Source organism: Onychostruthus taczanowskii, unplaced genomic scaffold, assembly GCF_017590055.1.
Source record: "Onychostruthus taczanowskii isolate IOZ18803 unplaced genomic scaffold, ASM1759005v1 scaffold5, whole genome shotgun sequence".
Lineage (NCBI taxonomy): Eukaryota > Metazoa > Chordata > Aves > Passeriformes > Passeridae > Onychostruthus > Onychostruthus taczanowskii.
In genome coordinates this window covers 12355835-12378491 of record NW_024502568.1, presented here as the reverse complement: position 1 = coordinate 12378491, position 22657 = coordinate 12355835, and the positions used below count along the sequence as shown (strand labels likewise).

Genomic DNA, 22657 nt, shown 5'->3' with positions numbered 1-22657 from the left:
TGCACAGAAGTCCCAAGCAAAACCACAAAGTTAACTCATATTTCTTCCTCAGTCTGTAATTATAATGCTTATTAAACCACAATGAATAAAAATGATGGCCAGCAGTAGATATTACAGATCTTACTCCACTGGTTCAGTGCAACTAATGAAAGCATTATTAAATATTTAAGGTGAATGAGTCGTGCAATTCAAGTGGTGTGTTCCTTCAGCTGAACAGGATGTCACAGAATCTTGAAGAGACAAAACGCTTGCAAAAATGATTTCTTAGAAAAGATCTGTTTCATTTTCTTAACATTTTCCTCCCTGTTATCTCTGGAAAGCTTAAAACATTAGAAAGTGGTGTCTGAATGTAAATGACACTAGCACCGTGACATACTGCTAATAAAAGCCTTTGAAATAATAAAAGGTATGCAAGCAAATATTTGCTGGCAGCTTACTAATAAACACTGTTGATTTAAGATCTCCTACAAAACAACAAACTCATTTTGTAGTGCTTCTTATGCATTTTGCCTCACGTTGCATTTGAAGATTGTCTGTAGAAATTTAAAGACGCACTTGTAACATTAAAATCAGACCAGAACCTCTAAGTGCAGAGCCAGTACATTCCCAAGACCTGGATTTTATAGCCAAGCAGTGTGTTTGTCAGCAAGCACCTGCACAAATGGGCTCCCAGTATATCACACCAAGAGGGTGATCAATGTCTGTGGGCAAAACTGCATGTTTTATACTGAGAATAAATAAAAACCAAGTATGAATATCTAGATGGTTAAGAATTATGTTTTTAACCCTTTACTTCAAGATGAAACTGCTGGCCTCTGTCTAGGATTTGCATCAGCATTGATTTGCATCAACACAATTTACTAATAGATTTTACAGCAGGAAAGAACTACTATGGCCCTCCAGTCCTACCAACAACTTCTGGAAGACCACAAAATCTTAAAGTTTAAAATACTGAGTTATTACATCCTAAAATTACTATAGGTACCTCCTTTTCCTCTTAAAATAGCAAAAATTGAAGAAAACAGTATAATTAGAACAGTCCTGCCACATGGAACTCATTACAGTATTCTAAGTCTGCAGAGCTATTGGCAAGTGCTTACTTTTTAATGGGAAACCAAACACTGTTTTAAACAAATAGAATTGCTTGGGGAAAATACTTAAAACCTATGCTCCAAATGCACATACTACTATTTAAAAGATTTATCTAATGCAGACTATAAAGTATATTTGATATGTTCCTTGGTTTTTAAGGTCAGTAGGTTTCTCCCCCTCTTCTCCTGGTCAGGCATTCAGCAGAAACTTTTCATTCACAAGATAGTCACTGTAATTTTGATAGTCTGCCATTTGAAAAGAATGCTACAAAGATGCTAAATTAGCTCTGTAAACAAGAATGAAAACTTTAAAATGTTTGGTTGCCCATAAAGCGCTGCTGATTTTGGCAGCTGAGCACTTGCACATCAAAGTGTTTTACTCAAAACACTGCTGCTTTCCCTTCATCATTTTAAAGCTCTCTGCAAGGTGCAGGAACAGATGAAAAAACAAGAGGCAATGAGGACAAATACAGGAAGATATCATGATGTTTAAAATCAGTTTTGTGGCTGGAAAAGGTCACTGCCTCCCACCATTGGCAACTGTCCCTGTTCCAATATTGGGACAAAGTTCTGAGCTTCCAGTTATGGGGAATTCCTACCTCACCCATATGGCAAGGAACATGGAAACTCTTTGAACAGCCATCTCATGAGAAGAGTGAAAAAGCTCTTCCTTACCCTCTCAGCAAAGAGATTAAAAAATAAAACAAAATCTCTCCACAGATTTCAACAAAACTGAGGCAGAATAAACAGGGGATAACGGAAAGTGAAACTATAATGCTGTTACTTTTATATACTCAATTCCAAAAAATGTACTGAATTAAAAAAAAAAAAAACCACAAAGAAAAAACCCCAAACCCACACTTCTCCAGTAATTAGAGATATTCACTTGGAGACATCAGATAAACAGATAGTGTTAACATGTAATATTTGCATATTTTATCACAAATTTAATCTATAGCATTTGGAATGCAGGCACATCTCTAAATATTCACTTAAAGTATGAGAAATTAAAAATATTATTTTCTCAGCATAGGGCTGAGAAATTCAATGAGCATTTATTTGACTGAGCAGACAACCAATTTCAAGTTCTACTATAATTTTAAATCTCATTAAGTATAAGATTATTGGCAAGATTAATTTTTTAGGCATCTCTATTATTTTGCAGAAATTCCAAGGTATTAATTTATATCCTATTGAAGAGTTTTTCATATAAATATAGAATTATAGCTGTCTTCAGTGAAGAACAGTAAGATGTTAGGACACTATAAATTAGGTCAATTTCTCACTCAACACCCATATAATTTTAAAACATTTCTTCTAAATCCAACCATTTTGGCACAATTATTTCCCTATCATGGGAATATGCATTTCACCTGATTTTGCATGAACATGTAGACATCTTAGCCTGTAGATTATGATAATTTTGAGTTTTGGTGTCCTAGTGAAATAAGGATTTTGAAATAGGACCTGCTTTCCCATCTAGAATTTTATCTCAAGAAAGAAGTTGCCTGAGAATACAATTCAATTTTACCATTGATCAAAAAAATTTTTGTGGGGGTTACCACTCCTCTGATCAATGAAGTTTGGAGTAAATGCAAATGTTTCACAGCATCTCATATGTGCTATAAAAAGGAAATTTATTCTTTGCACAGTTCTTATTTAAGTAGAAATGTTTTGATATATTTTTCTCTTGGTTGATAACATCACTTTCAAAATATTTTAATGCCTATATTGTATTCATGTACAATAAAACACTCGATGCCAAATACATATTACAGTGAGTTAACATTAACAGAATACAATATTTCAGCAAACTCTGGCTGACATGTTTCAAGTCTTGTATTTTAGGAAAGATTACCATTTTGCTTCTTTTTTGTTTCTTTTTTCCTTTAAGACTTGCTCTCTCATGTGGAATTGGATACTGCTCTTCTGACTAGCACTGCTTTTCTAGTCTGTTCACCTTCCAGCATAACTGCCCTGGAAAAGCCTTAATTGGAAAAAATCTAATAAAGTGCATGAGTTGTTAGGAACTAGGAGAGGTGTGCTTTCTCTTTGTTGTACAGTAGCAGACATTCTATAGAGACTGAGAGATTAGGAGAGCTGAAAAGAATGAGGCCATTTTAGTGCCATAACAGCACGAACAGAGCAATCCTTTCAAAGATCTTTCTGTTGCTGTTGGGCACCTCTAACGAGCGCCTGTAGCCCACGGGTAGCCAAAGGTACCCGGAATGTGCCGTCAAGGGTGCACTGACCAGTGTGCACGCCCAGGGTCACGGGGCAGCTGCACACCAGGTAGGAGCAGGAGGTGGCTAACACCAGAAAAAATGTTCAGGAGATTTCTGACTGCCAGACAGAGCCAGGAGGTCTCAGTACGCTGTTCCAGAAATAAGGGTATGGCAGCTGGAAAAGGTCCATCATTTTAACAGCAACAACTGCCTAGGTTTTCTAGTTTTTTTTCCTTCACATCTTCGATGGGTTTGGTTTTCTTCCTAGATGACATCACTATCAAAGTGGTACCTGGACTTGTATGACTTTGTCAAGGTGAGTATTGAAACCCAGGAAAATGGTAATTCTGCAACTCTCGGAAAACTGCTGTCTAGCTCAGTGCTGCGCAGCCCTCCCAGCGACAAGGATTTTTCAAATGTCTAATTTGAAATTCCTGTACTGCTTATTCATCCTGCAGCTCTGACTTGTCTGCAGTTACAACTTGGTCACCTCCTTTGCTGCTTCTGTACTGTCAACTGCTGATGTGAGTAACATCCAACAGAAGCATTAACAATGCCATGCATTAAATCTGAGTTTTATAGGAAAAATATTTGCAAGGAGAAAAAAATGTCAAAACCTCACAGAGAGTTGCACTGACGAATTTCTGATCACACTGCATTTGACAAGCTCCAAGGCTTAAAAAAAATTAAGACTGTATGTAAATAGACAGCCCTGCAAAACCAGAGCCTCTCTAAAGAATGCAATTCACCCATTCATTGAATATTCTTGAAGGCCATTGAATATTCTTACAGCCATATCCTATCAGCAGAAGTAACTTACATGGACTTACACACGTCTGCGTGGATCACCAATATTTTAGGTAGAAACACAATTTAATTCTCTTACCAAATCTTCTCATTTTTAGACTGAAATATACATAGTGATATTTTAATGAAGCCCTGATTATTCATTTTAATTTGCACAAGACAAAGCTTGCCTTCTCTGTAAATTTTCTCATTGTAACTCTTGGTGTTGAAAATCTCTTCAGATTAAATTGGCTATTTATATGACTGGAAAGGAGAGCAATTTCTCATTTACATGTTGAATAAACTATTTGACTTGGTTAATTTCCAAATCAGCTGCTTTCACTGGAAAGGCAGATTACAGTCATTAAACTTTGTTGGGTTTTAAGTGAAATAAGCTCACTATTCCATGACTGCATGAGGTACAGTGATTTTAAGAGATGGATAAAAGCTGGCATAGGAAACCAAGCAGCAGGAATAGCCATGGTTCTGACAGAATCTGACAATCTGAATTCGGTCATTCCCTCCATCATGAACTTCCTAAACAATCATTTCCCTCTGCCTCATTTCCCACCATGCTGAGTGGAAAGTTATCTGACACAAGAGTGCATTCAGGTAGGCAATGAGATATTACAATGATGGACATAGTATAACGTGCTATTTGCACTGCAAAATAGAGTCTGTGGAAACTTCCTGAGATTCCAGGGCCTATTCCATATCACTTTCTTGTAAAATTGCCTGAAGAAAAGGTGCTCTCAGGCGTGTGCAAAGATCTGTCATGGGAAAAAAATGAGAGAAGTTATACTTTTTGTCCTAGCTTTATACTGAATAAAATGAAGGGCTATTTAAACTAGGCATAGTCCAGCAAACAACAGCTAAGACATACTTAAAATACAGTGTACACATCCCCAAAAAATAACAGTTCCAAAAGGTCAAGTTTTTATGTATCCCTTTTGGAAACCAAATACCAGTCGTCTGCAATTTCCCTTGAACAAATCAAAAATGAGAAAAAAAGATGAGCCCTGAAAAGGTCATTTTTTTCCTAGATCCAAGGAACAGATATTTAATGTATTGCACATTAGCAAGCAAAGAGCAAAATGTGAATCTGCTGTGACTTCGGGTTTTGGAACTTTGTGATACTGGAATAAAATTCCTATCTCTAGAAGACTGAAAGGGGCACCCTGGGTGATGCTCATTTGCCTTTAATTTACGGGGCATCAACAAGGTTGTGCTTGATCCTTCATATTTTTTCCCTAAAGAACATTTTGGCATGGGGAGATTTTTTGGATGCTAAAAATCAATAATAAACTCAAAATTCAATTCCCTGCTTTAAAATTTAGGTGGATTCATGTGCACAGTTACACAGATCTGTAACCATGAACATTTTAAAGGTTCCTAAAGGTGTACTTAAGTCTTTCAGCAGGCCTTGCTAATCCCAGAAACTTCCACTTACCCCTAATCAAGTGGGTTTAAAAAATCCTTTCAGCAAACTGTTGAATATTTTGCTGTTAGCTATCACAGCCATTTTCAGCTGACAGAAAATTTCTAAAAATGCTTGTTCTGCGAAGTAATTCTGTGTACAGAGAGAAGAGCCAGGTCAACTAATTGTAGATGTTGAAACGTTTCCACAGAAAACATTCTGTGTTTGCCTAAGGACAGTTGTTTATAAGTGAATATATTAAAATATCTTAAAATTATTTCAGAATATGAAAGAGTCAAGTATTGTACGGTGCAAACTACCCCTTGGAACGCTGTCATCTACAATAACAATGTAGATGTAAATACTGTAAATACTGACAATGTAAATACTGCTTTCAAAATGTTTTCTAAAGAACTAAAAAACATAGCTACCATTTTTATGAGTGAAATAGCCACAGTGTGGAACTTCCTTAAAATAACAAAATCTCAGTCCTTCCTATCAACGTTGTTAAGCTATGGCCTTTTGACATGAGGCACCATGAATATTACCCATCATTATCATAACTGTTAAAAAACAGCTTTAGTTCCTTATCTTAAACAACAGATGAGAAGCTGGTAATTCACAGCTCTTCCCTAAATAATTCAAATTGCTTTAAAGATAGCAATCATGTTCTGATAAAGGAAATGGGCTTTAAGTTGTGCCCATGAGATCACTTGGTCCACCCCTGTGCCTTGCTCCTACACAAGGACAGTGTGATCATGATTCTTCTGGCAGATTATGTTTTTTTAAAAGGCCACATTGGTTCCAAGGTCCCTCCAGAAGTCCAGAACACTTAAATCTCCATGCTGAAATTTTCTCTGTCCACAAGTGAGGAGAAACCCCCCCCCCCCCCAAAACTCTTGTGTTCTTTACAGGAGTTCTTTATAAATCTGAAGTCTCCCTTCAACATTCTCAACTGTAAACAAACATGGGTATGTAAATGTTATCTCACCACTCCTGCTCCCATCTTCACTGCTCCCTTCTGTCTGTTAAATCAACACCAGAATGAGATTCCAGCAAAAACCCACCTGATGCACCTTTCCCTTACAGTGAAAAACTTGTATCTAACAACTTGAAGAACACACTTTGCCATTCACTTCCTATTTGTCTAAAAGGTCTGTTAATCTGTTCTATCAAGAAATTGGGATTGGCTTGACACAACTTGTACTTGAAAAAAATAACATTAAATGCCTCACTTCTTTGTTTTGTTTTTTTTTTTTTTCCTCTACAACACTACAGAGCATGTACAAATTTTTTATCCCAATACTTTCCCAAGAATTCATGATAAATTGGCTGGTGCCTAATTGCCCAGCCCTTCCTTTGCCCTCTTCTTTACTTAGATGGGAATTATGTCTGGTCTTACTTGAAATCTCGGAACCCTGACAGGCTCTGGAATCACATATGTGCTTAGCCAATTCTCTACATATTCTAAAATAAATTGAACCAGGTTTTGATATCTGAAAATATTTAGCAAGCATTCTTCTGCACATTTTTCTACTTTACTGCTTGATATTGTACCCCATTTTTACTCTAGGTACTTAAGAACCTTTCTAAATTGGCCCTAACTAAAGCACTTTTAAAAGGAGACTATTCCCTAGCACAGAGAAACTCAGAAAAAAAGCAGTGTACATAGTATTACTTTAAAGAGATGCTAAAGTGCAGGACATGTATATCTTAATTTGCAAACAATGTCAATGCATTTTTTAACCTGCATGACAAAAAACCGGTAGACACTGGATTTGTTTCTTTTGTGAAGTGATGTGAAAAGTTGCAGTCCAAATTATAATGACTGAATTGGAGCTAGGCCAGTTTATAAAAAGCTGAAGTGTCTGGAATGTACCTGGATGCCAGGCCCCATAGTCACTTCAGGTGATCAAAATATTCAGGTTTTCTTTCCAGATGACATTGAATTCAAGGGTTATATTTATTTTTCTTATTTTTTTAAATGAAATTGAAACAAGTACAAAACTTATAAAAGAAGAGAAATAATAATCCTGAGTAAGAAAACCAGGCTGTACTCCAGCAAAGGTGAAGTTTGCCTTGATTATTACCTCTAATTCTTTAAAACCACCTATTACTTGAGATTACTGGTACCCTGATAAAGTGACAATGTAAACTAAACTTTTAGGTGCAGCACCACTGACAATCATAGAACTATCCTAAAGTGATCCTTTAGAAGCTCCTTAAAGCATAAATGACATCAACATTAAGGAAGTTAAACTGGTGATGTACCATGACTGACTGATGCCTTTAAATGCTTTCAAGCTTTAATCTTTAGAGTATTTAGATGAATAACCATCATTGTCACTGCCTTGCAAAGGGGACCAAAAAGAGGAACCCTGACCAGTGTTCCTGCCTGTGTCAGGATGGAAATGCCCTGACTCACATAAATCCCCAGTGTAAGGAGCTGAATGGTCAAGCACCACAGTACCTGGTGCTGTCTTGGGTGAGTAAAGGCCTTCTATAAAAGCATTACAAATTTTGACCCTGCGTTAAAAGGTTGTTAACTCCCTTTCATTAAAAATGAGCTTCATTTTTAGCTCAACCACTGTATCCAGTAGAAGTTTTAATACCAGTATGTTTCACATCAGCTATTCAATTATAAATCATTAGCAAAGACATAGATTTAAGTTATAGCCAAGATCAGAAGAAAGTCTGGTCGCTGCAAATGTACAGAAATTCCTCATAACGAATCCCACCCACCTGGCATTTTCAGTGAGGAGGGGGTTGAAACAAGGATGCCCATCTGAAATCTGGGTGCTAGCCAAAGAAATATTCCAAACTTCACAGATTTGCTCACCACACGTGGTACATTCAGGTCAGTAAGAATTTGGCACACACTGCTGGGGGGAATGGCATGTGGGCAGAGACAGCTCCTGCTGTGCAGGGGAGCAAGAGGCTCTGAAACTGATGCAGTTCTGCTGTTGGATCAGAGTAATAATGTGAATTAAAGCAGCTCTCCTTTGTTTCTGTTGCTTCTGTTCAAAACATCTGATTTAGCAGATGTGAGATGCTACACTTCTAATGGAGGTTGCTCAAGAATCCTTAAACAGTAAAAGTTGATGGAAAAGCTTTCCACTCCTGCTAGAGAGCTAAGAAATCAAGGCCACTGAGCATCCCTTACCTTTGAAAGAAACCAAGGAACCAAGAGAGTTTGCTTTGAGTTCAAGTATCTTGAACAGGAAAGTACAAAAAAAATCAAGAAACTGGTGACAGCAGAAAGTCTGAAAGGCATAATCCTATGGAGAATTATTTTAAGAGTTGAGTTGCTACCTAGAAAGCTAAAGGGACGAGAACCTGTCTAATCTCCTCAAATATTTCAGCTAGATCAGAATTTCAGAAATAGAGGTTTTCAAGCATTAACTATACCAAAAATTTTAAAATTCAGTTCTAAAATAAGAAGCACAACACTAATTCTGAGAGACTACCTTGGCAATATCTATAGCAGCAGAAGTCAGGTTGCTATTCTATTAATCTTAATAATTTTGTGCACAAACCAGCTGCAAACAAGGAAATCTGACTTTCCCAGTACAAGTACTTTGCTCTTACAAGGGATTGCAGCCTGTGTGTGTGCATACTCTACGGATTAGAAAGAAATACTATGAAGAAGTTAATCCCTCACTGCTGCTACACTCAGACTTTCAATATAAAAGTGACAGAGTGTAAATCAAAGCACCCTGGCATTTTGAGCTCCAGTCAGAATGTTTCAAGAGAGAGAAGTGGGACGATTTAGAGTTCATCAATTATATCACATCAAATTAGCCTCTATCACAGGCTTGGCTCGACAGCTTTCATTTATTTTAATTTACAACAGAGAGGACAGCCAAGTACAGGATTGTGGCAATGACACAGTCAGAGGGAAGCACAGCACTTCTGTGTCACAGGAATGGAAGACTTGTCTGAGCAGCCACTTCAGCTGGGTCAAACACTCCAGCCATGTTTAGTTTCTTTCATTTGCTTTGATCCAACAGCCCTCATCCTCATTGAAGGAAGCAATGTACTCAACATATTTTTAGCAGTTCTGCAGTCACTGTCCTACAGAATCTATTCTGTATACATCCACCTTACACAGTGATTTACCTTTGCAGTTAAATCCTTAAAATAGATTATTGGACTCGTGGAATGCTATTGTAACTGTATGTGGGTAGGACAGAGGCTAGGTACCTTAAAGTAAAATCACTATCAGTAAATTGTTAGAATTTACCTTCCAAGTGACAGACTTTAAATTTGAATTTGCCATGGTTATTCAGAGATACTGACAATGCAATAACTTAAATCACAGTGAAGCACAGGAAAGCACTGAAGGACCTTACACAGATGTAACATCACAAAACATTTTATATTAAGAATTCATCCCTTTGCTATGGATGTGATCAGAAGCACTGTACATCATTTAAATTGTGGTTTAGAGGCTTAGACAGATTCAAACAGAAATGGGTCTCGTGTTAGCACTGCATGGTGGGGAATTTGCACAACAAGGATGAAAAGTCAGCTTTACTGTTTCTACCCACAGTAAATCCTAAGAAAGAAACAAAAAGGAGAAAACACTTTTCCACCTAGCATTCAGTTTCCCCCTTCTCCTTTTTTTTTTTTTTTAACACAGGAAAATGAATGTAGGAATTTTAAAATGCATATATTGCAAAGATTACTTCATCAGAATGAGCAGGGACTTCCCAAAGTATATTTCCACACAGTCTCTGTGCACATTGGAATTACGTGCATGTCGCTTTTACCTGCTTTCCTCTAATATGTCCCCTTTCCAAATTAAATACTGCAAGATTTAGGCGAGTCAAGGTCATCTTTCCCATTCCTTTACTTCCTCCCCAAGCTTGACTTTACTGGTAGGATTTTAAGTAGTGAACTGCTAATAGGATTTTTATGGCAGTCTTAAAGGGTTTTTAAAATAATTGTATCAGATTAAAATGCCTAGGGACAAATAAATTATCAGAATTTCTGACTGCTACTTTGTAGAAACTCTCACATGATATTAGGAGTGATTAGTTGGAGCAAAAACTTAAGAGACAATTATCTTTTATCTGGAATCTTATTTGGCTCATTTTTTATATACAATCTTGTACAGTTTATATAAAGAGTAAATAAATTCAACAAAATATGATGGTCCTCTTAAAAAACTGAAAGCATCAGACATTTTTATATTCTGCAATAGTACATCACTTTCTGCATAGGAATTCTTTACCTGCATTAGACAGAGCTCTAAATTTTTCAACAATGTGGACTTGTTTTCTGCTATTGTTTCCAGCTGGATTGGTTTAAAATGTCAGGGAACCTGCTATGCGTTAATAGGGGTTTTTTTATATGGGCATCTGCTAAATGCTTTCAAATCTACACCACCATAATATGTGAGACAGCTGGAATTGCATTAATTGAAATTTATTTACCAAGAAAAAAAGCCAGTAACATCCTTAACTGTGAGACAAAAGGAAACAAAGATATTATCTATGAGTTAAAGGTGCCACACATCTCAATGATTTTCCTCAGCAGACCCATATTTATCACAGTGCATGCAAAGCAAGGACTTGCCCTCAGGAGCTCCTTAAAAAGAGCACGACAATGATGATTTGGCTAATTAATTTTCCCTACTTATTTGGAATGGAGGGAAGTATTCTAAAATGTAATGCTCAAACCCTTCAACAAGAGTTTTGACTTTCTTACTTGGGGCTGTGGTGGTTGGTTGATTATTAACACGGAAGAAGATATTTCTTGATTATATGAACTTTGGCATTTAAATAGATATGTTTTAACCAACAAATATGAATTCAAGATGATATTCACCTCTGCAGGGAAACATTTATATTCTCTCTCCTATTTAACTGAGGACCAGCAAACCTTCTCTATTTTCATCTGGGTAAGGATCCCACTCAATATTAGCTCTAGCACAGGTTCAAAATGCCAAATGACAGCAGGGAAGCCTGGGACACTGCAGAGGAGGCAGCTCCTTTCTGTGAAGCAAAGTTCACACTCCTGTCAGTGAAAGTGAGCTGAAAGACCACAAAGGTGTGAAGTACAAGAGCAGCGCTGAGTTGTGATGACCTGAAAGGATTCTCTGATCCTTCCCTGCCACACATAAATGAGGTGGCTGCAGAAGTCATTGAAGGTACTTCAGGAGAAATTTCTGGACAGTGCCCCCGTTGCAGTTTCTCTGCACCTGTGCAGAACTTTCTCCACCAGTGCTCAATGCTTAAACTATCCAGATTTGGAACTGGGGATCTTGTGCACTGCTAATAGGTTCCAAACACTCAGCTAAGGCCATCAGGAAAAGAGAAGGGTGTTTTTCCTCACCAGCTTAGGAGGGGGTTTGGAGCTTCCCGTGGAGTAGGAAATCTTACTTCGATTGCTCAATATAGCCATTCTTTATGCCCACAGTTTATACTAGTGTGGAAAACCCAGTTTATACAGAAACAGGCAGCTTGGCAGTGCTGGGATACAGGGCTGAAAGACCAAGCATCAGCTGTCATTTTTCTTATGTGCAACCCTAACATTTGTATTAGGAGAAGGCAACACGAAAATCCAGCAGCAAAGACACCTTGATGACAGGCAAAGGGAGACTGAACAGTCCCACTCAGAGGATTACTAAACTGTGCTACCAAATTAAAAACATACACAGACACAGATTACTTCAACCACATCTTGTCCTTCATGTCCTGTATGGACATTTTTGAGGGTCAATACACAGCAGCTACTTTTACCTGGGTAAGCAGCTCCAAACAGGTCCCTAAAAATAATTTGGATTTTTTTGGTGATTGATTATATTAATTTTTCCAAAATTCTACCTGGTTCAAGATTCAAAGAATCCTATTATCCCCACAGGAAATTTCTTCAACATTTTATGAATACTCAGAGGAATTAGAAAAAGTTCTAATATTTTTGTTTTATGACAATTTATATTTTTAGCATGAAGTTACAATTGCCAACATCCATGATACAAATACAAAAATCCACTCTATATAAGAACTCCTAAGTGGCTGTTTGACATTTGCTGCTTCGTCTGTGCTCAAACACAAAAGGTGGGCAAACAGCACAAATAAATTTGGTTTCATACAGGGATGCCCATGCACTTACAAATTATTGATTGTAAGAATACAGCCTTATTAGAAAATTATTAAACTTTTAAAGAGGATTTGAATATTTGCCTTTTTTTCTAATTTATCAGCATTTTGATTCATTTCCATTTGAATTCTGATGAATGAGTCTTATGATTTCAACAGTAAAAGTTGTCTTGCAGTTATATTTCACTGGCCTTTAAAATAACACGCTTTCTTTCCTGTCCTACAGGCAAAAGTCATTTCTGAGTTTCTCAGTTTTTGATGGAGGGAAATTTTGACCTAATTTTCTGCAACTTTAAAGGCAAAAGATGTCAACAGTTCTTAAACACGGGTTTTTAAACGCAAGTGCAATAAAAGGTGCTTCAATAGAAATCAATATATGAAAACTGTGATTTATCAAATTTTCTTAGCAATTGGCACCAGTCACATCCAAAAATCTTCCCTTAGGCTGTACCAACATTTTAGATATACTGCGAATATACCAATTAAAACAATTTGTGACTATTTATGTTTTTCTCTATTACATCAGTTGGTATCAGAGTCCAAATTTCTAAAATATACATTCTAAATTGTCTTCTTGTCTGTCATATCTCTTCCTCTGCTGAAAATAAAATAGGTGCCTTTTTGAAAACCCACTATTTCTGACAATCAGTTTACACATGCTCCAGCATGGTTTTAAAAATATGTTTTTATTTTTAAAATTCTGGCTTGATTACAAAAGTACAGGTTATATGGTTTAGTGCTCAGAAATGAACGGTTTGTACCTGAATTAGTCCAGAGAAAAGAGAGAAAAGTCATTGGAATTCACAGATGCTGAAACACAGCTTGAGCTACTTACTCCTCTTTTCTTCACTTATATTCGATGAATCAAGGCTTACTGCAGCTCTAAGCATCTCAATTATTATCATTAAGTCCCTGCATTCTAAACCACTTACATACCCAGCAGAGATCAGGTCCTTCCCTAATCAGGTCCTTCAGAGTTTTCAGAAAACAGGAATCACGGCGTGACCCACACTGAGAATGAGTTGACAGCACTCAGACTGACAAGGTCCCAGTTATGCTAAACCAGGATGGCATCCATACCTTGTCAATGAAAAATCCCCCTTGTTTAGTTGCCCTTTAACAAGAAATTCTGCTTTGTTTTTCTGATACATTTAAAGTTCTGTGTCTGAAAATATTTTTGCCTTCAGTCATGCATAGACAACGTGGAGACAAGTGGATTTTATTCTACAGTTTGATTCCCTCTCTCTTGAGCATTAACACAACAAAATATTTAACTAGTTAGAGGGATTTGCATAAAGGAACACTGCAGTATTTAGGAGTGGATAAAACACAGTTAAGTCTCATAGAATAATATTATTTCTTTACATTTTCATCTACTACTTTACATTTTCATCTACTATCTACAGGTAGTAGATGAAAATAGATTGATTTGGAGTAAGTAAAATATTTTAAAATTCCCTGTATTCAGCCTAATGTAAAACGTATATATGAATACAGTTATTTAAGCAGCCACACCAGCCCATGTAATGATTATACCTGCATTTACTGCAACTACAAGTAGGAAAGGATGGCATTTTCTTTCCCACAGTGTACAGTGGGTTGTTTCAGATACTGAGCTAGTTCAAACATACAAAACATGATTTTCTTCAGCAAGTTAAAGTAAGGCTTACAAAGAATGAATGTAAATAATTTACATGCATATAGGTATCCCAAATTTCATGTATTCTATTTAATTCCAATGCATATTAGGCTTTCACAGCTGAGTGAAGAGGACTTTCTAATACAGCTGGAAAGTGAACTGAAGAATCATGCTGGCTACTGACTGCTGGACATGCCAAGAGACCTGTAAGCCAGTTTCCTCTTCTGAAAAAGTGTCAAAATACACAACAGAGAGCTACCTGGAATTGCAGCACCTTCTGAACATTTCAGAGATCAATGCTCACACGGCCCAAAGCAAAATAATTCCATTTTTCATTCACTCATTGGAAAGCTTCTCTGAAATATCTCATTTCTCATACAAAGCTGACATTTAGATAAAGTAGTATTTTTGAAAAATATGATATTTAGCTTTAGTAACAAATAATGAGAAACATTTAGTGTAGGGATCATTGCCATAATTTCAAGGATTTTACTAATTCTATACATAGCTTGAAGTCATTCAGAAATGTTTCTGATCCTACTGTACATCAAAGAATTACATGAATTTTTAAGCAGAGAATAAACAAAACGGAATTATGTGCAGTAAAACACAGCCATGATGAGAGATGACAGACAGTTTACTAATTTACTCTGGGATTCTTTTGCTAATCTTTTATTTCCAGACAACACTTTGGCCCTTCAACATACCAAATGCAGATTGGTAGTTGTGACTCAGCTGCACAAAGCAGCTCTTCAGGTTTTCTCTTCTGGGGCACACCTTGTCCAGAAGCAAACTCATTTCACATCACCTCAGCTGCCATTGGCAAACTCACCAACAGTGCAGAAGAATCAAGCTGTGATGAACCAAAAATAGAGGCTGGACCTGCAGTTTACTATAGGCAAAAAGGACCTCTAACACCACTTCACCTGGACATAAGTTATATTTACCTTTCAAAGAGTAAACCTCTATCTACCACCCCAACGTGGGCCATCCATTTCAGCTGCATTTCTCAAAGAAAATTTATATGAGACAAATGTCACCAATGATACTACTATATATATATGTATGTATATATATATATATATACACACACACACGTGGCTCAATACAGCATGCTTTTTCAACAGTTTCATACAATCCTAATAAAAGGTCCAATTTTTAGCCACTTTAACAAACCAACCTGCACACCAAGTTGCCACAAACTCCTCAAACAACTGGGCATTACTTGTGGGCATATTGCTATTTCTGCTAAAAAACCCCAAGGCTATATGATGCAGAACTTTGCAGACATCAGCCAGACTGAGGATACGTGAAAGCCTCCTTAAATATCTGGATTTCCACAGAGGTGGTTTTGGAGGGCTGTGCTTTAGCTCGGTGCCTCAGACAATTGTACCCGTGCAGAGGGTTTGGCTGCTGTGTTTGCTAATGCAAAATGACACGGTACATTATTTGCCACATCAGGAAAAGCAGAAACTATGCCCTAAGGCAGAACATCCTGAGTCATAATTATTCAATTACCATGTTTAAGATCATCCACTGTTGTGTGAGCGCTGTGAAAACGAGGCATAATGAAGTGGGTTACACCAGGTCTGACATTTCACCCTTCTGTCTGATCGTGCTCACTTTGGGGATTTAATTCAGTTCTGTTGTATCGTTCTGTGAGGCTTATTTTTATCTCCATTTTAATTTTAAACTGGAAAACATTCCTGCTTATACATTATGGAAGTATTTCATGCTACATTAAAAAAAATATTTACAATCTATCCAAAGAGCACACTTAAAATATTTTAAAATATTTCAAATCTAGAGAGCTAGAGAAATAGAAAAATTATTAATTCATTATTATTATTATCAATGAAAATTGCACATACTGATCTGTACAATATTGCACATTTTTATTACACCACACTACTGTGAATACAATCACTGGGGAATGCTATGAAGAAGAGAAATAATAGAAAAATTAATAAAAAACCCCCAACACAACAAGAAATATTATAACCACGAGAATGTTTCAGCAAAACAAAAGCAATAACAAATAAAAAATGAATGGAAAATGTTTACGGGGTTATTTCTCAGCTGCCCAGTACTATAACAGCTGATTTAAGACATATTCAATATTGTAACAGAGTCCATGGGTAGCAAGACCTCAGCTAACAGCCCTGATGGAGCAGACTGCAGGGAGGAGCCCAAGCACAGCTCTGCAGCCACGGGGAACTCAAGGGGCAGGAGCCCTTCCCTCTGTCCCTCGAGCTGTCCCTCCTGCCCTCCCTTCCATGCAGATACCAGAGCAACCTGGGCTTCTGCCATGATGTCTCCTCCCTGTCTCTTCTCCCTCAGAAGGGGCAGATTTGGGATGGTTTTGCTCTTTCCTTCAGAAATGGTGTAGGAACAGCCCTTCCTGCACTCCTTCACACCCCCACCTCCCGACAGTGCCCTCACAGCCATGATGCAGAGGCAGCAGGGGTAGAATCACACAATCACAGAATATCCCAAGTTGGAAGAGACCAACAAAGATCATTGATTCTGACTCCTGACCCTGCAGAGGACAGCCCCAAGAATCCACCACGTGCCTGTTTTCCAAACTGTCCTTGAACTCTGGTGGCCCTGGGGCTGTGGCCACTTCCCTGGGGAGGTGTTCCAGTGCTCAGCCACACTTTGGGTGAAGGAGCTTTTCCTAATATCCAACCCAAACATTCCCTGACACAGCTTCAGGCCTTTATGGATGGTACAAGCTGTGCACGCAGTGGTGGCACACTCCTTGGTTTGGTTCAGCAAATATTCCCTCAGTTTTGGAGTAGAGACAAAAAGAAGAGCATCCTGTGTTTGATCCCACTTGGGAGCTGCCTGTTGGACCATGCTGGTGAACAAGCCAGAACAAAAACATAGGAGACTTACTCATCTTCATAAGATTAATAAGCAAAAATAGAAAAGCTAAAATTTCCCATTCTTTTCCTTCAACTACTGTGAGAAAATAAATATATGTTATAAAAAATCATAATATTTTCTTCTTCATGGATAATTTTCAAATACAAAATAAAAACACTGAAAATATACAGAGGAATTCTAAAATGGCAAGATTTTTCCAGGATCTATATGCAGGCCATTCCAGAGCAGTAAATATTCCTCAATGCAAAGAGATACACATACACAGCACTAACTCTCCGAAGAAAAGAAGATTTTAGGAAATTTAATTTGGTTTCTGCCTAGGTGTGGTGGGGCTAAACTATGTGGATTTTAATGGAATGCTAAAATAAGTTAAGATTAAATGTACATGTACAGGTAGATGTCTCTATATTAAAGTAGCACAAAGTGTAAAGCCAAAAAGGGGGTTAAAAAGCAATTTAGCTGAAGAACAAGGAACTCAGGTATTAATGTACTGCCACAGATACGAACCTACAACTAGCACAAGCACAGAAGAATTCCTATGCAAATAGGGAAGACAAGCTAGTCCTACTTTCCCTGCATATAAAAGGCAAACATAATATCATGGGATGAGTAAAAACCTCCTCACCAATTTTTATAGCGAACGCTTTAAAAAACTACAAGCATTTAAAATCCAGCACTCACGGGCCAGAGAAGCCAACTGGGACATGTTCTTAAACGTGACATGAGCCTTGCCTCTGACATTATCCTGTGAAACATTTACTCAGGGTCCGTGGCTTTTGATAACAGCTCAGCATACTGCTGCTCTTCTCCAATTTATTCTGCAAGTTTTTGATCTGCCTGCTGATTATCTCTGAGCCAGTGGTTCAGAATCAGAGTTTTTCCATCCTGTGTATTACCACCAGCAAATTCCTAATGGAGAGAGGTCTCAGTGGATGATCCCTCAGCATCCTAGCTACAGCAAAACAACAAATAAAGGCTAATATGTCAGAATTTACTGCTTGCAGGGATGAAAAAATGACAGTTTTTATATGCAACTGAGAAATAAGATTCTTCTGATACCAAACATTGCTTTTAGACACTGAACTAAGCACAGCGCACATGTGCCTATCAAGGGACAGTGCTGCATCAGCAGGCCAAAGAGATGCAATCAAATTGAAGGCCTCCTTATTTTAGGACATGTTACACAAAAGCAGGGGACTGGCTTAAACCCTAATTCTAAGAAAAAGATTGATTTGCATCTGCCTTAACTTTGAGAATGGGTGTGAACTCTGCCATGAAGTAGTTGCAGGTGCCCACAAGTTGTTGAGGGAGAAATACTGGAACAAGTTGAAAGGGGAGAAATACTAGAATTATATTCAAATTATAGTGATGTGTGAACAACTTCAATAACAGTAACATGGATGGCATGCCCTTGTACCATCCATTTTGTGGGACAATCAGTATTTATTTACACAGACTCTAGAGTAATTTTTGTGAAATGTAGTAATTCAAAAGAATTCAGAGCAGCAAAGGACAACTAACAACCCACAGAGGCATTCCTCGCTCACATATTTGCAAATTTTTTAAAAAAGTGAGTATTTGTAAAAGTAGCATATAAAAAGTGAATATTTGTAAAAGTAGGAGCAGCATCTTCCTACTATTCAAAAACTGGAGAACTGACACAAAGGCATGAGAAAAAGAAATAGACTAAGTCTCCAATAACAGGTCAGTGCTTTTTATTTTGGCAAAGCCTAATGATTACAATTTCTGCTGATCTCCACTGTATATTATCATTTGTTCTTTTTCATTAGCTTTGCCTCAACAGCAGTAGGAAAATGGGAAGCAAAGTGTGAAGGCAAGAGAAACACAGTTCTAATAAAATGAAAGTAATTTCCATTTCACCTAACATGTCTGTTAACAAAGCCCCTCCTCACGGATGTTGACTGCACATCATCCATTTGCTGGAAAGTTGAATTTAATTGTATTATTATTTTTATACACAGTTTATTGCTTAAAAGCCATGAGCCAGGACTTCTCTGCATTAGCTTCTGTGCAAACAGAGGAAAGAGGGGTTTATGGTCCAGAGAGTTTATATTATAATTTTTAATTTTTGATGAAGAGTAAAAGATAATCTGAATGAGGCATTCAGGCATTTTAAAAAAATTTAAAAAGAAGCATTTAGCTATATAATGCAGCTCCTGTTACAATTCTCAGTCAGCCATCAGAAAATACCATTACCAGATATACTGAACATTGCCATAAAGTGACAGTAAAGAGGATGAAAATCTCTTTAGGTATAAGTGCCTGAACTACTAACCTCAAAGGAATAATGTCTATTTATAAGAGAATTCCAATTTACTACCAAAAAAGGTGGTATCGGGATAAAAAAAACTGCAGCCAAACAAAACCCCCATACACAGACAACAGACTGTAAATTACTAACATCCATTAAATGCTTTTTCCTAGAACTGCAGAACGAATTTTACTCCAAACTAAAACAGAAGTAGTAATTACCATTACTGCTCAACTGCTATATTTTCTGGACCCAGAATCTCCCTGAAGGTTCTGGGTTGGTAAAAAAGAAATCTGGTGCTGTCTCTGTGCTTTTCCAAGAGTAGAAGTATTGATTCATTTCCCTCTGCCTTCCCAAGATCTTTATTTGCTGCCTTTAAAGGACAACTTGGAATTCAAAAGACAATGAACTATCCCTGTATCAGCAATTTGCTAAGTTACTAAGAAGGTACTCAGGTAAAATACATCATCAAAAGTTCCACATACTGACACACTGTTTATATAATTTCTTGAAAACACTGAAAACATAAGATAGATGTTATTTTATTATAAAGTGTGATGGTAGCCATTACCCAAATCCATTTATTGTACTGATAGAGCTAAATAAGTATTCATCAATGTTGAATTTTAAATACAATACTGAATTTGGACTCTGTTATAAGCCAATAACCAGATTCCCAAATTAAAAACTACTGAAGAAGGAAAATGCAACTACAGGAACTCATGAGATTGAATTTTAAAAGTCCTTCATCAAAATTTGAAATTTTGACAGATTCAGTTTAAAAAATAACTCTTCTCTTAAAAGAAAATATTAATGGTCTGCTTCTGCTCCCTCATGATGAATATCAACATTTCTTTAAACTCATTAAAATATACCCTCAAGATTAATTTTAAAAAGGAGTAAATTGACTACATGGTCACTATTCCCATTAAGTAATCCTTTGAAAAAAAAGAGGGAAAACAAATTCAGGAATTAGAAATGCAATAGCAACTTTTAAAACTATGGAAAATAGAATTGGATCTAATACAAAAAAATATCATTTTAAAAACCAAACATTTTTTCAGCATGAGCATACAATAGTTTTGAGATTCATATTTGGAATTACTTTAAGATTTAATAATTATATATAAGTCAAAATGAACATGCAGAGTGCTGGGTTATATCATCTGTTATACAGCAGAGCAGAAAAATATCAAGAAATAATTGTCCTGAAAACTCCCATTTTAATTGCTCTGCATGCCCTGGAAACTGAGTTTGATGCCTCTAATATTGAGGACCAAATTAAATTCTGTTGAATTGACACAAAATGGATCAGACTGATCAAAAAGAAATTATTAGCACTGAGCCAGATTATGCTAAAGCAACTTCAGAACAAATAGGGACAGTTTTACTCTATCCAATGACAAAGAAAGAAACACATGTTTAGCACTAAATGAATATTTATGCTCAGGAGCAAGATAGGAGCATGTTGTTCAAGGTTGGAACTTGAGGCTGGAGTGGATCAGGAGAGCCATGAGAGCTGGGGGAGGCATCAGGCAGTGAGGAATACTGCAACACACCCCAGCTGTCAGTTTATACAGAAAAGGATCCATATTCTGCTGCTTTCCACACCACAGGCATCATTACAGATAACATTGGGCTGCCATACACAGAGATTTTTCCAATATCCCCTTCTTTGGCACATTTTTCTCCAACTCCCATCATCTTTTCACCTTATAGAACCAGCTACAGCCAAAAGATATCAAGTCAATTTACATACACACAGGCTGGCTTTATGTTTTTAAAAACACCCCATAAACTTTCCAAGATATCACTTTAAGTGTCCCCTTATTCCAAATTCTGGAGAAAAATTATTTTATAGACACCATTCCTCCCCACCTCCCCAGGACCAGATTGATTTAAAACCACACCACAACCTCCCTTCAGAGTGCTCAGGTTGTAAACTTGTTTGTATTAGTTCTATCAAATGTCTCATGCCATGTCTAGTCTGATTTAAAGGTATCTGACCAATTTTCATAAACTCAGCATCTCTGTGTTAATAAAGAGTTGTTTAAATCAATCAGTGATGTAAAGGGAGGATGAGCATCAATGAGAACTTCAGGAGTGACTCGTCCCTTTGTTATAATTACATATGTTCATTTCATTATATGTTGTTTGCCATTTCAGAATAAAAGTACTGGCTGCAGAACAGTAAATCTGGGCCTGAGTGGTTAATAAATGTGCTTTAAGTTTCACTCTGTGAGAAGTATTGTTGCATTTTTTTTTTCGCCTGAGTGCCTGTTGTATAAAAGCTTATTTTGTATGTCTATAACCCTTGTAGAAAAAGCAGTTTTAACTTTTTAATAGTTTCATAAAGGGAGAGAGGGAGAAATAAAAAGATACATTACACATAAAAAAAACTGAGATTTTTTTTTTAAATATAGAAGACACCACCCTTTTCTTTTACAGTATGGCATAAAGTTGATTTAAGAGATTTCATTTTAGACTGGAAATCATTTTAGATTCTAGACAAGGGACAGGTATTTTTTAAGCCCATTGGATAAAATGTTCTGGGTATGGTGCCTTGAAAAAATAACGAGGAAAGTGGATCCTGCCAGGATGAACATATTACATTGGCATGAGAAAAAGGACAGAACAATGCAGTTGACACCAGCTTAGCATCTGGGGTTAACTGCCAAAAACAATGCATTGCTTATTAGGATCTGACTGAAAAGCTGATCCTCTGTCCTGGGCCACATTATTCATTTGCTTAAGCCAAACAGGCTCTTCATCAGCTGTCCTGCCTTATGTTCTGATTTCCCTGGAAATGCATGGTAATGAAAGTCCTTCTAACAGATGTTTCTTTAGACTCATTAACTTCTGAATCTTCTTGTTCATTTTTTACACCAAAAGTTAGTTTATTAGAACAAACAATTAGGGGAAAATAGAAAAAAACACAAAGAGCTTTTGTCACGTTACTTAACTCCAGATACTGATAGAGAGTGAATACATGCAGATGTTAATAAAGTATGAGACTCAGAAATTGTCTTAAGCAAAGAGGGAGTTCCCCAAGTCTCAAGAGACAAAGATACCCTGTGTGGCCTCCAGCAAAACATCATAAATCATCCCTTCCCAAAGACTCCACTAGAAACTGTCCTGGTTACTGACAATAACTAAAGGCACAAAGCACTTTGATCATACTTCCTGAGGGAAAGTTATTTAGTGAGCTAAAATTACACTACAGGACTACAAA

General features: G+C 37.0%; 1 protein-coding gene across 3 annotated transcripts in view; it reads right to left on the bottom strand.

Moving 5' to 3' along the window:
- Positions 1-22657, bottom strand: part of ATRNL1 (attractin like 1) — a 431595-nt gene that overhangs the window by 117026 nt on the left and 291912 nt on the right. The window lies entirely within an intron of this gene.